Consider the following 16,814-nt stretch of genomic DNA (forward strand, 5'->3'; position numbering starts at 1 on the left):
GTGAGCTACAACTCAAATCAAGACTTCATTTTCCTGTTCTTCTGGTTTTCATTAAGAGTAATCTTATATTAGATGTTTTCAAAAGTCTTTTGGTCTAAAATAAGAACATCCACCAATAAAATCTTAGTTTGCTATCCTTATTTGTTCTAGCAAGATCTTAAAAAAAACCAAACCCTCAAAAAAAAAAAAAAAAAAAAAAAAAAAAAAAAAAAATCTAACACTCCCTCCTCCACAGCTGAAATATTTTGGATCAAGATGAAATGGACTCAAACTTGGGCCAGAAAAATCAGTCTAGTTAATTAAAATACATTATAAAATGTTTGCTTTTATGGCCACAGGATGCTGTGGAGGCCCACAGTATAAACGAGTCCAAAAAAAATTATGTGTCTTTAGGGAAAATAGATCTATCCATGGCTTTTACAGCTGATGGTGAGGCTTCAGCCTCTGCCTCAGCAAGTCCCTAAGTGATGGTGCTTTGGAAGGAAAGCCAGAGAAAGGACTATTTTAGAAAAGTTGTCTTCTTATAATGTCTCACTACATCCATTACTGGCTAACATTGTACACATGATGCTGGACTAAAGAAACTCTTTTCTTGGTATTACAATTATTTTTATTCCTAAGATCTGTCTTATTAACACAACTGGTAAAAAGATTGGCATTTAAGCAGCTTTCAAATATTTTTTTTTTTGCAATCAGATATGATGCTAAATAATGAAATGTCTGTCATGTCTTTGGGTATTAAAATGAATTTATTTTCTAGTTAGATTCAACTGATATTGTTGTAGAGAGTTCCTTCAGTTTTCTAAATGGGCTAAATTATTTCTAAGATTCTTATAAGCTTGGCTGTTATACCCTATGAATTTTTCAAAAGCTAAAATTGCTTCATATGCTATAACCATTATATCTCAGTGTGGGCCAGAAAAAGAACTGAATGGACACCAAAAATTCTGTTTTATGGAGAGCTTCAGAAATTTGCTCCAAATTCTAGTGCCAAAATGTCAATTTAAAAAGCTGAAAACTACTTTTAATGGCTTGTTTTAATCTTGACTTTTAAAGCATGCAATGCTCAACATAGTCATTTACGGAAGAAATATCAATATATTTTTCCCCAAAAAACAAGCTTGCTCTTTTTTTTTGGTACCTTTTTATTGCATTTTTAGATATCCTTTCTCCTTTGACAAAATTGAGCTATATTTTTTTATTTGGATAGAACTCTGTTTTTTGACTTCAAATGTGTTCTCTCAAAGCTGATCTGAACAGTTGTAAGCAGAAACATAAAGAAACCTAGAGCCTCATTCAATGTCAGTTTTAAAAAATTTCCATTAGCTCAGATTTTCAGATTCTTGTTTGTGCAAATACTTCAAAGAAAAAGTCCCTCCTGTTCTAGGCTCTGAATTTGTGCCAGATGCTTTCTCATTCCTTGATCAGTTTAGATTTGTCCTTCATGTTGTGTTTTTCGAGACAACGTCAATGGCTTTTACCACACCATCATGGAAGTTCTGCTGCTGTGTTATCAATAACCACTCAAAACAGACTTAGACTAATGGTGAATACCAAATACCATGATCATCCATGCTTTCCTACAAAATCATATTGTAAGTATTTCCTCTGGGATTGTTTGCTGTGTGACCTGGTTTCTAAAGTTCCCAGGCAAAAAGCTCTCTCCTAGTTGCTAGGGAAGCAGATCAGAATGCTGATTGAAAATTTTGTTCTAAATGCAGTTGTGCTTGTAGAGAAGTGGCTTTTCTTTTCCTGACTTTCCTTTCCTTCCTTTGCAGTGTAATGTAACTGACATCAATGGATTAGGGAACTGCTTTTCCTGTTTCAGTGCTTCTTAATCCTGCCTAAAAAATTTATTTACACAAAGTTTAAAAAGCAGACAAGACATCTTTTTGTTCCAAACAAGTGTTTAAGATGAATGGCAGCTGCTATGTGATTGACAGCCTGAGGGAAATAGACCCCATACCTTGTGCTGCCTCTGGCTGCTATTTGATAATCTTTTGGGGAAGAAAACACCCAAACACATACAAGCACAGTTCCATAGCTTAAGCCTTTAAAGGCCAATTGGAGAGCTGATGATATTTCCATTTCATTTGGGAAAGTTTCTATTTTAGTACTTACATCATGTAAGAAACTAAGAATGTATAAACTACCCTTAAAATATCTCTTTGTAAGTGGTTTACTCAGAAGTGGATGTTTAATGTTATTTTTCTGTCATCTAGCTACATTTACAACCTGTAAGGTCTTGAACTGACTTGTCATTTCTGCTAGTTGGACTTACATAGGGGAAATTGCTCCAAAGTTGCTGAACCTAGGAGAAAATGTTTAATTTAGTTTTGTTAGGCTTTTTTTTTTTTTTTGGTCGTTTTGGTTTTTTGGTGTTTTTGTTTGTTTGTTTGTTGTTTGAGTCATATTTCTTTTAATTAATTCCTCTCAACTTCTTTTCTTTTAGGTTTCAATCTGTAAAGTAGGCAACTGTTTAGTGGCTAAAGTGTTCAGTAGCAGCATTATATAACACATTTTATATCCCTATAATGAAGGATACACCTGTTTAAATCCCCACAGCTTTATGTATTACATAAAAGAATATTGATAGGTGATGCAATTTATCTTTCATGGTCCTGACACTGAGAAACTCTCGTCCTGTCACCAAATGCCAAAATACAACTAAATACAACTAAAATACAACTAAAAGTATTAGAGGAGCTCAGGCAGTGATAAAAGTGATAGCTATTTTCCTATTGGGTCCTTGCCTGCTGGTCTGATCCCATGGTAAATTAAAGACCAGCCCATCACGTTAATAGTTCATAAGTTAATGGGTTAAAATATCAGTCCTAATGAGAGCTCAGCACTGTGTTTAAGTATTTACAGCAGCATAATTTCATAGCAATTCCACTGATATTTGTAAAGGTTGGGTATAAATAAGATGAGAATCAGCATACTCATGTGCTTTTTAAAAAGAAATGTCACAGGCCAAAGTCTTTCAAAGGGAGGGCTGGGTTTTCATTTTGAATAATGTTCCTTATATCAGGAAAGAAATATTGCTTACACAATGCTTTCCCAAGCAGAAGGTCATTTGCAAAGTGGAGTGAAGGAGAGAGTTGATCAGATTTTCCTTTGCGCTTTAACAGCATGTCATCAGGAATGTCTATTTCTTAGCAGTAGAACAGATTCTTGGTCTAAGGAGACATTTTCAAAGGGTCATCAATCTGACCTTTTGCATCACAGTAATATTTGGACACAGTAGTGGTCTAATTCATAGTACCTATATCCAAGCCAACTCTTTGCACAGCAGAGAGGGAGAGAGATGTAAGCATGGCATCCATGAAAAACATTCTGTGTATTGTATTAATCAGTGAGCAATGTAGAGAATATAGATGAGTTGCATTTGAAAGACAGTGCTTTTCTCTACTTCGGATTACATTTCTAAATTCACTAAGCCAGACCTTATAAAAATGGGAGAGGAGATGGTGGTGCCTACTGTCTTCTCTTACCTTTCAGGTGTACTGCAGAAACATGCAATGGCCTAAATAAGGAAAAAGAAAAACAGAAATAAATGCTATCATAAAATAATTAAGGAATTCTCCTAAATTTTAGTAAACTATTTTATTTTCAGGCTGTAATCTGTGTCTGACTCACCTTGGTGAGCTCCCCCACAATAAATCTGTAGGGGCAGAGTTGCTAGCTCTCCTTTATGTCGTTCCCAAAGACTAAGTAGTAACTTAATATTAAATAATTGCATCCTAGAATATATCAAAAGTAGCCTGGTATTTGGGTACTTTTTTGCCTTCCAGGGACAATTGGCAGCTAAAGACAGGTGCTCTAAATCATGACTGACTACTCTGTTCACTGGGTTTTCAGTGTAAAATGGGTGTGCCTTGACAAAAGGGAGGAATTAAAGGGGAACTACTTATTCTTGCTTTGGGTTTTTTTGTTTGGTTGGTTTGCTTTGGTTTTGCTTTTTTTTTTTTTTGTGGAACCTGATTCAAGTTAGAAGAGGAAACAGGTTGTTTGTGGAGGTTTTTTTTTTTTGTGAGATATATCATAAGGTCCTGTGTGCTTTGGGAATGTTCATGACCACATGTCAGTGGTTGAGAAACTTCACTGACAGCAGATTTGACACCAAAGGGTTCCTTCCGTATGACATCAGAGACATAATACAAGACCTGTCTCATTGAACTGTGATCTGTACTCAACCCATGACAACCAGAAGAGGTGAGACTCTTGCAACTGCCTATTTAATTTAGTTTGTTGAGTTCTGGCTTTATGAACTAGCCCCATGAAAGTGAAGGCTGACCCTGTGGTGAATTTTAAGTTGAACTTATGTCACAGAATTTGAAGCCACATACTGGACAGTACCAATTAGCAGTAGCAAACAAGCACTCTTTCACTTAGGGATAATTTTTTACTGGGTTTGGGGTTGTGGTTTAGTTAAATAATCAGATTTTAAAAGGTTTTATGTGTTGGGGTTCTTTTTCTGAGCAAGTGATCTAGTTAAATTATCAGTTATATTGAAACAAAGTGTTCTGTTGCTCATGTAGGTCTTCTTTGAATCTCTCTGATATGGAACACAGAATGGAGAAATCCTTGTACCATTACTTTTTAATTTTAAAGTAGAATAACCAATTCTTCATAGAATTCCAGTAGTACCTCTAAATTTCCAAACTTTAGTCAATGGACTTAGGAAGATTTTTGTTCTCTCTTCTTGTTATCTTCCTTTTGCTCATTGTCCCTAGCTTACCCATGTATTTCACTGCTTTTGGGCCAATAGCCGAAAAAAACTTCAACATTTAGCTTTGAAAAAATTCTTGCAAGAATTTTTTACTAGCTCTGGAATTTAATTCTGCAGAGACCTCAAGATTTTCTTTCATTTTGAACAAAGTATCAAGAATGAACATATGAGTTTGCCAGAAACCCTGAATCAAATTTATTTTCAATTAAAAATATTGATTTTGGATGGAAGACGAGGAGGAGGTATTTAAGGAAGAGAAAAAAACATATTCTTTCTTAAAAAAGACTCTTTAAAGTGGAAGAAATTAAATGAAATTAAACAGATGGGATAAAAATTGCAAGGAGCAGATTTTGATCTAAGGGATCATGAAATATTCAGAGAAATCTTAAAAGAAATAATATTGAAGCACTGATCATATTTAATGGAGGTGAATAAGCCATATTACCCACATATTTTCATGAAATATTATTGAGGGGATATGAGCACTTTGTACATTTTGGTGGTCTGGATATGAATAAGGATTAACACAGCAAGACATCCTCTTGGAAGCTGAAAAAGCAAGAATGTCAGGGGCTGTCCTTTCTTTCATTAATTGCCATTGATAGTGGAATATGAATCTGAACTGGATTATATTTGCAACTCCTTCGGATTCTACTGGGATTCGTCACAGAGTTGGTAAACCTGACTTGTCATAACAATTATGAGTGTGACACATATGAATGGACAATCATAGAAGAGCTTTCTGCTGGTTTCTCCTGTGTGTCGTGTGTTGGTCTAAAGGCACAGTATTCCAATAGGCCAAGAGCATCCTGTGCAAAACTGCATTTCCTGTGGAGAGATTGCATGCAGCAGCATGAAATACTGTTGCCTGCTTGGTGCTCATGACCCAGGCTTTTCTCCCCTGTTTTCTCTCTTGTTTTTGAAAATAATTAATTCCTCCTCTTCCCATTTCATTTAGCAAAACTTGGGAAGATAGAATTTCTCCCTCTACGTTTTTGTATACCTTAGGGAGGCTTCGCTTTCTGTGTTTTTAAAATTCAAAAATCCTGTACTTCCCCTCCTTTAGGTTTGGAAACTCATTTCAGATTTCCTCAGTAAAAAGAACCATGAACTACTGCAGAGGGTATTTCTGCTTTGGTTATGTCAATATATTTTAGCAGCAGCAAGCCTGTCAAAATATGTTTAGGAACCAATAGCACCTTTGAAAACTAAGTGAGGTTCTTTTTAAAGCTTCTTTTCTGTGGAAAATGTGGAACCTTTACACACACAAAGAATACCATCGGGGAGACATAAAACCTTAAAGAATTATTGAATATGAGCACCAGCTGCCCCTGTCCTCAGCCATGCTCTGAATCTTGTTTGTGTTACGCTTCTAGTCTTCAGCATCGTGTCTGTAAGGGAGATTTTCCATAAAGACCTTGACTTGTTTTCTATGCACTTCCAGAAGATGCAAGGACAAGAAGGAAAAGATAGCACAGTGTGAAGCAGAGTTTTCTTTAGAGTGCATTGCCTAGAGGCAGATATTTGTTATGTCACCCACTTGTCTCTCTCCCCTCCTCGCTTCAAAGTGTTCTTCCCTATGGCTCCTGCTATATGTATACACAATCCTATCAAGAAATCCCAGGAGGTTTAGACCACATCCCAGGAGGAAGGTGCTGCTTTCTCCACTTGAGCACAGATTTTTGCTTGAATGTTTGATCCCAGTCTTCCTATTCAATCTGAGAAGAACTTGATCCTGCATCCATTGAAGACAGTGACAAATCTTCCACAGACTTTAGTGGTTCAGAAAAAGGTTTTATTAATTGTTTCTCTGGGAGTCCTCCAGTCTTGCAAAGCTACACAAAACTAGATTCATCCTTGCCTTGTTTGGAGGGGTGACAGGGAAAAAGATGTCTTGATGGGATTGATCTTTCTGGAATTTTAATCAAAGTGCAGTATGGAAATAATGAGATATGTGTGTGTGTGTGTACCTAAATATCATGTGCATAAGAAATACAGCACAGATTAAGATGCATGGCATAAATCATAAACATAACATATATTCAAATACACACATACATACTCACATATTTATTCTACAGATGCATATGTATTTTTCATATGTGCATGATGCTGACTATGTGCTATTCTGTAATTACTGTCCATGTGCAATCTGCCAAAATGTGTTCCTTTAAGGTTATGGTCCCCTCTGCAAGTGGAAAGCTATTGTGGTCAATAGCTAAGTTCTAATTTGACAGTGGCCTTCATTTCTACTTCAAAGCCCTCCCTAGCACACAAACATATTTCCAGTCTGGTTTTTATTTCTTTGTTTCATTTCAGTTGCTACCCTAAGCTATTTGGTAATACTGCAGCATTGAAGAGAGCAGCTGTTTCAGAAGCATCTTATTTAAAGACAGCACAGTGTCACAACAAAAGGGGAGTGAAGAAAGGAAGCAGACTGTGTGGGTTGCTCATTCTGGAGAAGACAGGAAAGAAACATAAATAAAAAACATTTGTGATAAGCCTAGATGTATAAACTATATGGCTTCATTGTAGCCAGTTGTGCCTAGAAGTAGGAAGACACCTGTCTTTGCCTTGCAGAGATTTGAATGTAAGGTTTGAATGTGGTAGGAACAACACCTCTCATATTGTGTTTTTCTAATATGCATTTAGACCACACCCCAGAATTTGTGATTATCAGACATGTGCAATGCTTACTTTTGGACCAATGTGACAAAATACCCATGGACCATTGCTTGGGATTTCCCAGACATGCTTGGTTTTGGTTCATTTTGGTTTTTATTTTGTAATGTCCCTTTTAGACTGCATTTTCTCTCTTTTTCCCCTACCCCCAGAGTCCTTTCAAAACTTAGCTCTTCTCTTTCTACAATATTTTCATTTGATTCATTTATGGATCAGGTCCAGAGACTGTTAATTTTACAGCAAAGCTACACTAGCTTCAACAGACCCCTAGGATCATGTCCTAATAGACATTTAAGAACGGTGTTAAAGAAATTGCTCTGAGGCTTAAACCCATTAGGTATCCATGAACTAGGTATAGTGGTGAGGGGTTTTTTGTCTGCTCTATTCTGATTAATATGCCTTTCACCTCCTAATAGGCTTTATTTCATCAGATGTTAATTCTGCAGAACATTATAACTCAGTTGCGGCACTTCTTCTTAATTATTTTGCATTATCTATGATGTGTGAACAGTTGTCAAATGTGTGGGTTTCAGGGATTAATAGCTTTTTCCTCTTTTCTGCCTTCTGTTTCAAAATGTGAAGGAAGAAAATGTGCAATTTCCAGGCCCCTGCCAGAGTGTCCTTGAGGTGAAGGAGGCTGCACTGCCAGCATCCCCTGCATTAGTGTTAGGAAGTTCCGCCTTGTGCGGCTTAAGCAGGCGGCACGGCAACTGCCGACAAGGCTGCTTGGATGATCCCATTAATCTACCCCTAAGGGATCCACAGCAATTATAGCAGTTAGTGAGGCTCAAATGGAAAACCCCATAGACAAGGGAAAAGGGAGAGGCAGCAGGCGTTTTCAGGACTGGATACGAGCTGTGCTGTAAATGTTCCTCCACCTGCAGTTTCAGCTGAGAGTGCTTGGTGCTGAGTCTGCAGTTGCACGGAGTGGTCCCTTTACATATTGTGTGGGATCTGATACAATTTTTGTAGGATATTTTCCAGCTGTGCTCTCATCACATTGATTTAATGGCCCTTAAGAGAAACCATAAAAGTGCTTTCTGGTTAGTGGGCCCCAGCTGGTCCTCATAGTATTGCATAATACAGCAGGCTAAGTTAACTATAGATTAATGATTATGAAATGTCTTGCTTAACCATATAATTTTTCAAACATACAAGGCATTGGATAAAATGCGGTTCACTGAGGTAACAAGATGACTACATTCATGAAGGAAAAAGGCTTAAGATGTGAGGTATATTTTAATGCAACCAAGATAAGATTTTCCACAGGCCAACCATGGCTCTGGCCAGACGTTTCCTGATGATATATGGGGAGTCATATGTGTGTGCATGCATAATTGTGTGCCTCTCTTCATATGTATGTTTTCCCTTAAGGACTGAAGGGTGATGGCTCACTGCTGGAATTCTTTCTCTGCTTTCATTACCAGGCAACAATGCAAAGAGCCAAGAGTATCATTTGTGGATTATCAGGCTCTCTAATGAGGCTAACATTGCAAGGCTGTATGAAACTGAGGACCCCTACATCACCATGTCATACAAGCTCCTGCTCTCCTACCAGCACCGAGGCAGTTGAGCAACTTGGTAACTGGTGAAGCCTTAAGGTCTCATCCTACTCCCACCAAACTCAGTGGCCACAGATTTCTTGACTCAAGTGGGGACTATGCTTGGGGAAGCATGACCTATGGGATGCTGCTGTACCAAGAGGCTTATTTACAGAGTTTCATGAGAGCTCAAGGCCCTCTGTGGCTCCTGATCACCATAAAGGGATAATACGAGTAAAGGAAACTATAAGAACAAGTGAGGGTATGGTGGTTTGCTTTTTAGTAAGTAAGCCAAGAAAAGTATGTACAGGAAAGCTAAAGTACCATTTGCAGACTATTGAGGAAAATCCATATGATAGCAAGGGGCCTGGACAAGACACTTTGAAAAACAGATCTGATGAGACCCTGGATTGCTTCTATCCCTTTGCTTCATCTACTATCACAGCACTTCAGTGGCTGTGAAGTTGCATGTGCTTTTCTCAAACTACAGGCAAACTAGAAAATTAAGTGTATATAAAATAGATTGCGAAAAGTCAATAGCAGTTCCACTTGCAGGCATAAAACCAGCTACCCAAAGCTGCCTCTGGTTCCCTAAAATGTAAGAAAGCACAAATTTGACATGTAACACCCTAAAATCAGGTCCAGATTCATTTTGTGCCCTTTTCCCCTAGACACGATGCAGCCTGCAAGAGTTTTGATGGGTGTAGGTCAACCATCTTATTGATGCTGAACATTTAAGGCAATATAAATAATGTAAGAAGATAAATGGTCAGCAACAGTAAGCAAGCTAAATTAAAGGTGGATATTAAAACCTGAAAGCATAGATTTTTAGTGGTTTATTTTTTTGAAATTTGTTAAAATGCAAATGAGAAAGCTCCCTTCTAAGTACCTGCAGCTCAGCAGATGTATATCCAAAGTTGGAACACTCTACCATAGATCCAGTGGCTGTTGTCAGTCGTCTGTTATGATAATGTGGAACATTTAAAGTAACTGAACCACGAATTTTTTTCTTGGATCTGCTAAATCTGGGTACTGAGGACATGCAAGATGTCATTTGTAGGAAATATTTTTAAGGCTGACAGCCTAGATCAGGGGATGAAATGATCACTCCTGGGTTTTTTAAAAAGATTTTTAGTATACACCTTAGCCCATCTAATGAAGAAAAAGCAGCATTAGAAATCTAGTTTCTTTTGATTTTTAATGTATAATTGGCTGTGGTTTTAATTTTAAGCGGGAAGTAATTCCATTTTTTTGAAAATGCAGCATAAAAAAAATATTTTCCTTTCTTAATATAGAGTCTTTATAGCTAACAACCAAAGGAGATAGAGAAGAATAAAATATTGTTATCTTCTCCAGTTGTTTGTGTCACCAGAATTTGTACTTCTGCCAGGTAAATTTTCCACTGCTTAAAGCAGAGACATGGCATGTATTTCGAGAGCTATAGTTTGTCAGCAGTTGGATTTTCGTGTTGAGTTACTTGAGCCTGATTTAATTTCAGATACATGCAGAATAATCTTGGTCTTTTAATACTGAGCTGGCTGCAGAAGGAAGTACGTGGCTTACACACCTTTCCTTATGTTTACCTACAAAGCAGCAGCCTCTTTTATGTGCTTGAGGGTAAAACCAATTGTTTCCTTCCTTGGAACAGGAAACCACAGTCTGTTCATTCTGGCTGGTCCACTGTGACTGAGCATTTCCATCAACAGCTTCTGCTGATGGTAACAGGGAAAAGAGTTTACTCTGGACTTCTTCCTAATGAAGTTAAAAAACTTAAATTACAGGAGGTGCAGTGATTAGCATGGAACCACGTGAAACATGGCAAATTCAGAGACTGAATTTCAACCTCATCTGGATGCTTCAGGGTTGAATATGGCCCAGTGACACTCTGGGATGGGCTTTCTAACCAGATGCAGATAAAAGGGCATTTAGGAAATCTGTTTGTAGATAAACTTTGTGCAAGCATTTCATGAACATAAACAGAACCTGCATGGACGTTATAGGTATGTAACGGCAAGGAAAGTTTGAACTGGAGATATGGAAGTGGAAGGAATCTCTTGAATTGTTTTATCTTGCTCCTGTGGGCCCATATGCAGAAGCACTTCTCTTTCTGTAGTCTTAAGCAACCTTTTGAATGTCTGCTTAACTGCCTGGTGTCAACCAATCTTGTGAAGAGTTACTCCTGGACAGTACAAGGGAAGCATTAACTGAAGCAGCAGGTGAGATAAAGTGCAGAACCATTTCACAGACACAGTAGACCCTGGTGTATGAGAGACTAGTTTTCAGACTTTACCTGTTGTTTTCTGCCTGTGATGTCTAAATTCTTTTCTGTGATCTCTTTCTTTCTAACTTCTCTATGGTTTATCTGTTTGGATTAGACAGTAAAATATCCTAATGATGATGTGAATTAGAATAAAAGCCTCAGGTTGCCTTGGAAAGAAAGTTCTTTGTTAAAAACTTACGGTGAATAGCTAGAGCTACGAGGAAATGCTTAGCTATTGTGTGCAGATTATAAGACAAATTCCTTTGTGAAAATAATTGCAAATTATTATTCTGAGTTGAAAAATATGAAACGAGTGAATAATCAGAAGAAGGTTTGTCTCATTTGTTATTTGTTACATGACTTGTCTTTTAGTTGATCATTGCATCTGGTTAGGAAGTCATGTGCAATGTGATGTGTACAGTCAAGCTTCTGAGTCTCCAGGAGAAAGAAAAGATATTTGAGTGTAGGACTGGAGAAACACAGAAACCACCTCACAGAAGGGCAGTGAGATCTGGAGCAGGGACTCATGGTTGAAGGGATTACTCTGTTTCACTGGTGCATCATGACAAAATCTATCAGAAGTCCTTGCAAAGTCGACTTGTGAGATTAAGTTAGAACAAGGGCTGTGCTGATTGTACTGTGATCAATTTCATGCATGCTGACATGTTAGGAAACAACAGTCAATTATTTCATGCCAGAAAAGTAGCCCAAGCATTTCAAGAAGGAAATACATCCTGGAGGAATATTACTGCAGACTACCGTTTTGTGCCATGGACATTGAATGGTTGCATAAATGCTTGTCTTTGTAATTTAATGCTACATTGCTGCTTTTAAAATTTCCTCATAACAATATATACTGTACTGTTCTGAGAAAAGAAGGAATCCATACACAGCTACAGCAATCAGATTAGGTGACCACATTAACGGGGTAATTTAGAGACAGACCAGAAGGCTGATCTGCTGAAAGATGTCTTTTTAATTAAATCAACTTGATTATCAATAGGTGTAATATTGTATCTGTAAAGAAGGCTCAAAACTAGAAAAGAGAAAGAAGGTAAGAATTAAATACTTCATTGGCAGCCAGGAATGTGGTGTGTCTCACCAGAACCATTACATCTTGTCAATAGAAATCTGCAAGACACATTTAAAACTCGTTCAGTTTGTGAAGAGCAATCAAATCATGTTGTAAATCCACCAAGAAACTCTGTTTTGGCTTACAAATACAGTACTATGAGTGGGGAAAACTCCTAACTCACTAATAGGGTCATAACTTTTCCACTTTCTTTGGGTAATGAAAGCCATCCAAATCCATGTTTCTTTGTAGTGTTTTAAGACTTTTTTTTTTTTATATTATGGGATGGACTCAAACCCATAGGCAAGAGGGTACCTCAACCTCAGTCTCTGAAAGTGAACGAATGCCACAGTACTAGTAATGTAGCACCTGGTTCTGTATCAAAAACATAGAGGATTTTTGAAGTCATCAGCATGGCCATAGACCACTAAAAGAATGTCCTAACAGTGCTAATTAACATAACATTTAATCTAAACACTGTTGGGCTGTGTGCCAAATTTAACTTGCCCTCAGGTCAGGAAGAAATAAGTTCTTCTGAAGATGAATCACTCTGAGGAGATATTTTACTGATAGTCAAGACCTTCATTACCTGGAAATCAGTTCATTTAGTCTTAAGATTTATGAAAGCAATCTCTTCTGTCATTATGCCCAAGCTGGATGTCACATGATCAAATGCATTTGTGACTGGCACTAATGATATTAAACCAAAATGATATTATCCCTAAGATAAAGATTTTGGAGGCAAATGCTTACATGTTTTTCAGCTCAGTGTTTGTCCATTTATTTACAACACTTCTGTTCTATTAGAATTCCACTGTCAGAAGGAATGGAATTAGTAGTGAGGGGTCTTTCTGGGTGCTATTTTGATTCAAACTTAAGCAGTGTAACTATAGTTAAAGGCTAAAAGGTGATGTAAGTGAAAGCTCGCAATAATTGTCCTATTGCTTTTAATTGGTTTCCAGGATCCAAAAATTCACACTGATCAGTACAGAAAAAGAACTCCAGCATCTGTTTGTTTCAAGGACATCAAACACTAGTGAAATTAATTGGGATTTGTAGATTTACCATTGTGCCAGTCTTTAAAATAGCAGAGGTTTGGAAAATTAATTTTCACCCTGCAGAACAGACTGGTTCCATTTTTATCAGTGAAACATATTACTTTTTAGTAAAGAAAACACTATAAAATGGATGGTTGGGCTAAAGTCTTTTCAGTAACAGAGAAAATGATATAATCATGAGAGAAGGCAGCTTCATTATAGTGTCAGCATTTAATGACTGGTCAATTTGGTATATTGTCAAGCTCCTCTGAAAAAAAATTTAAACCTGCTGAATAGATGAATTTTTTGCTATTAAAAAAATTATATATGTATATTTTCTTCATATTTTAGCAAGAACTTGTCCTATATGACCAGCCACAATGTTTTCTTAGATCAAAACCACAATCCTTCAGTGTTTAAATTGTTCCATACTTCTCAGAGATATGCTAACTAATAAAACAAGAAGAAGCATGATGGTAAGGAAAATGTGTATGTAATGACACCCCTGATTACATGTGCCTCTTAGAAAATACATGCCAAATGACTGGACTTACTGCAAAAACATTAAAAAATATCCCTTATTTCTGGTAAAAAAATATCACTTATTTAACTTTCTACACAAAAATTTTTTATGTTTAGTCTTTTTGAAAACGTAACTCAAATCAAAGTGTGAGACTTGTGGACTACAGGAAGAATGTCCCAGCTTAAAACCATTAATTAAATTGTAATTTATCTTGAAGAATTAGTTTTACACTTCTGCAGATATAACAAAAGAAATAATGCAATGAAAACCACCATGATTCACAGTGTTTCATTGGTGTTCAGCAAAGTAAGTTGTTAGAAACTGAAACTTTGTCCAAATTAATCAATTTAGATGAAGTTTTAGTACATTTCATTAAAAATCCTTAACCAGGCCTGTTTTACCTAGTTCTAGATATGGCTATGTATTAATAGAGTTTTTGTAGTTGACTTCGTATGTAAAATCTATATAACACATGAAATCAAAAGGCAACACAAGCACAATTTAGTATAGATTTTCTTCTGTACAACAAGTAACACAGCAAAAGGACTCAGAAGCTGTATGAATGTATGAGCTAATGCAGCCAAATGGATTTGCTGAACATGCACTTTAATAATGTTTACAAAATAACTTGTGCTTAAGTTTTGGCTAAACATGCTTCCAATGACTTTTTGTGTGCGTGCGCACGCGTGTGTGTATAAAGCAGTACAAATAATCCAAAAAGCAAGTATTACAATCAATTTTTCATGTCTTTCAGATAGGAAGCATAATCTCAAAGTGACTCTAGTGATGATTTCTATTAAAAGGTTTCACATTAAAATACTTTGCATAACGTAAACCAGATTGGCTTGGCTGAAGCCTGACTTTCAAGCAGTTTTAGAGAGCTATTGTTAACAGAAATGATCACTTTGTTAGGCTAACGGCAATTGTATGCAAGTTCTGGAGTATGCCACAGACTTACTATTTGTGGTAAAATTGTGGCAACTTTCTTAACAAGACTGACGGAAAGTTGCCAGTAGCAGGAATTGCTGGTAACCTCAAAACTGCAGCTGTGGTTATCCTCTCAGATTACTGAGAAATTATAGCAGAGTTTGTAACAAAAATTTATTTTATTATATTGAGAGAGAAAGTGGGAGAATGGACATTAAGTGCAGAGGCAAAGAAAAATACCAATATTGAGCAGTCTTCTTTCAACTTGGTGAAGACAAAATGGCAGCCACTTCAAAGACTGTCAAGGTTGTTAATTATAACTAATTTTAAGCTGCTGCTTTGATCTCCCATTAGAAGATTGTAACCCAGCTTCCTTTCAAAGGAGCTGGAATGATGTTTGGCCTTTTGTAAGGATGCAGCTGATGACCATGGCTGAGCTTTCAAAAGCCTTCATCAGTCAGGAGGCTCTCCTTGTGCCCTCTCATGTCCTGACCCTCCACTGGTTTCTCTCCAGTCAGCTATGTGCAGGGATGTTTGGATGTCCAGTATCTGAGCTGGCTGGTGACACACTAAAGCAGAAGCCTAATATGATGAGGAAGAGTTGTAAGTTCTCCATCCAGTCCTAAGCATTTGAACACCCCCACTGCAGTCACAGCAAGTGAAGCTCTGAGTGCCTCTAAAGGACTTCCCTAGAGTCTTGAAAAGACTGACCTTAGCAGTGGTTCAGTTTCATATTTTCTATCAAACCTGGCCAATCGGCTGGATCTCAGGTCTCTTCAGGCTTTTTCTTGCACGTCATGAATAAGGTTTCATGCGTATAAGAGAGTTGACTGAGAGCAGTGAATGTAAATCTAACAGAGCCCTGAAGTAATTGGTTTACTGAGGAATGAACGCCAAGTGACTTGGAGGGAGAATGAGCATAAGAAAACCAAGAAAAACAAACAATTAACAGTGTTTATATTAGATTACACACATCAACTTCATTTTCTTATAATAAGTTCAACATTTAACCCCGCCATTTCTTTGTATTGCAGTTATCTTTAAGCATGGCATCCATGCAATTCCTTAAATAAAGATATCAAGGTTTTCTTTATTAAATGCTTTAAATTCATATGTTTGATTTAATTTCACACATGGCTGAAGCTAATTTTTACTGATTCCAAAAGATGAGGTGGCCCATTTTTTTAACACTGGTGTGTCTTCTGCAGGAAAAGTTTGCACATTTGGAATGTCTTGGTACAACAATACAAAACTATGGAAAGCCTATAGTTTAGTATACATATACATATACATATTCATATAGCATCATTTTCTGTATGTGTACAGGAAGAAACAAGCAGAAAACTTGAAGAGGTGAATCTGGGTGAACTCCCAAGAGGACATCTCTGCTTGTATGTTGGGAACTGGTAAAGAAGTCATTTCTGAGACCTCTTGCACTGAAAGACATGTGAAATAGTATTTCCTACTACCAGCTAGTTTGAGTGATGATTGGGTCAAAAGATGTATCTGATATACAGATCTAGCTAAATGTTTCCAGAAGCTTAATTTAATAATAGTCAATGTCTCAGGAGCTGTGTTGAACAGAAATAGCTGAATTCATAGTAGCAGGACTTGATTTGCCCACCTACTGTAAAATTAGGCATTGACCTCAATGTTTCTTGTCTACATTTATATGCCATTCCCAGAAATTCATAATTTCTTGACAATAATATAAAGTTCAATGCCAATAGCTAATACAAATTTACTCTCTTTCAATTCTTCTAGATCTTCTAGACTATAAATCTACCCTCTAGTTCTACTAGAACAATATTACCACATTAAATCTTCTGTGGAAGTCATTGTTTGAACTTGTTTCTCAACGACTTAATTTGATGATATTTCACTGGACAATGTTGAGGAAATAAAGACAGGTATTTTTGTGAAAGTATGCAGATTTGCTTAAACTTATATTTGGTCTATGAGAATTCATTCAGTCCATGACTTGATTCTTCATCTCAATGGCCAAAATGGAAACTAAGGTTATGTGGTTTCCGAATTTTT

The sequence above is a fragment of the Corvus kubaryi genome, unplaced genomic scaffold (assembly GCF_017639235.1).
Source record: "Corvus kubaryi isolate FWS band 111438036 unplaced genomic scaffold, C.kubaryi_AGA036_p1.0 split3-73, whole genome shotgun sequence".
NCBI lineage: Eukaryota > Metazoa > Chordata > Aves > Passeriformes > Corvidae > Corvus > Corvus kubaryi.